Consider the following 792-nt stretch of genomic DNA (forward strand, 5'->3'; position numbering starts at 1 on the left):
CTGGTCTTGTCGTGGAGGCCCTTGGCAGAAGGGCGGGGGCGCCGGCTGGCGCTGGCGGTCGGCAGTGGAGGAATGAGTATAGAAGGGGCGAGACGAGTGACCACGGCCACAGGGAGGGGGTGGCGCGTGGGGAGCGCGGGGGCGCGGGGGCGCGGGGGTCAGTGTGGATCTGATGGACGGGGACGGGCAGAACAAAGCCGGGCCCGAGACGGGCGCCCAGTATTGTCCTCCCAGGTGCGGCTGCTACGCGGCGCTATACCAGGCCCAACAGGCCAGGCAGGCGTGGGGGCGAGCTGCCAAAAGCGACACGGCGAAGATCAGAATCGGGCGGAAGGGTGCCAAGCAACATCAACTTATTATCACAAATCAGTGGAGGAAACGCGACGCGCCTCGCGCCATGCTAATCGATACCCGTCAGTAGTACGCGCCCTTGTCTTGGTGGTGATTGTTGATGTGAATTACACCGTGGTGGTTACAAATCAGCCCATCGCAATTCAAGTGCCGACGCCATCTTGACATGGTACCTCATAGTCGAATTTGATTGGTTGCTATGTTTTAAAAGCACTTTTCAGTAAATGTAGATTATTTATTCATTCACGTCTGAACAGCCCATACATGTTGCGAATCACGCGGCCGCCGGACTGCAGCCTGCACAGGGTGGCGGGCCAAAGCCCCTGGGGCGCAGCGCGCAGCGGCCTTTGTGCCCCAATAACGTTCATTGACTGTCCAGCTATAATTAGAGCGGCGAATGGTGCTGCATTTTAGAAAAATGGTAGTAGCGACGACAGCGAC

This window comes from Frankliniella occidentalis, unplaced genomic scaffold (genome assembly GCF_000697945.3).
Source record: "Frankliniella occidentalis isolate FOCC.00 unplaced genomic scaffold, Focc_3.1 Scaffold184, whole genome shotgun sequence".
NCBI classification, from domain to species: Eukaryota; Metazoa; Arthropoda; class Insecta; order Thysanoptera; family Thripidae; genus Frankliniella; species Frankliniella occidentalis.